Source organism: Stomoxys calcitrans, chromosome 4 (assembly GCF_963082655.1).
Source record: "Stomoxys calcitrans chromosome 4, idStoCalc2.1, whole genome shotgun sequence".
Lineage (NCBI taxonomy): Eukaryota > Metazoa > Arthropoda > Insecta > Diptera > Muscidae > Stomoxys > Stomoxys calcitrans.
Genome location: NC_081555.1, coordinates 130,596,266 through 130,597,019, shown reverse-complemented (window position 1 = coordinate 130,597,019; position 754 = coordinate 130,596,266).

The following is a 754-nucleotide window of genomic DNA, read 5'->3' as shown; positions in this document are numbered from 1 at the left end:
AGCGCCGTCGGTGACAAAATGGGACATGGCGGATGATTGCCGGACTGCTAGGGCGCTCTGGCCAGTCATCGACCGGAGGAGGACGAGGGAGTTACTGGCGATCGATAAGAGGTCGATGAGTACCTAAACAAGGCTAATAACCGGATATTGTGGCATAGGCAGAGCGCATGGGAATACCGCACTATAACTTCTGCAGGAGTTGCCTATGTCCATCTACGGAGAACTCTAGTTCTCCTTCCTGTGTAGGCGGATCTTCTGCGATGTGGGTTATTTTACCACCCGCTCTGGTTCTACTTTCCTGCTGTTTCTTTTATTGGTGTATAAATTGTGGATATGGTCCGTGTTCTCACATTTTCTCTTGTCTTTCTTTCTAGGGCATCACAATGAACCAAACTAGCCTCCGAGTGAACTCACCTATTATGGGCATTCCATTCAACCTGAATATACCCAATAATGCCTAATATAGTTCGATATCTTCATTGGCGGTCTTTCGTCCTGATTGATGGCGTATTTATTTCCGCTTTTGCTGAAATGCATATATCCAACATGGTGAGTATCCAAAGTTAATGCCTTTTTATTTGTTCTGTTAATTTTTATACCCTTCACCATAGGATGGGGGTATACTAATTTCGTCATTCTGTTTGTAATACCTCGAAATATGCGTCTAAGACCCCATAAAGTATATATATTCTTGATCGTCATGTCATTTTAAGTCGATCGAGTCATGTCCGCCCGTCTGTCCGTCCGTCTGTCT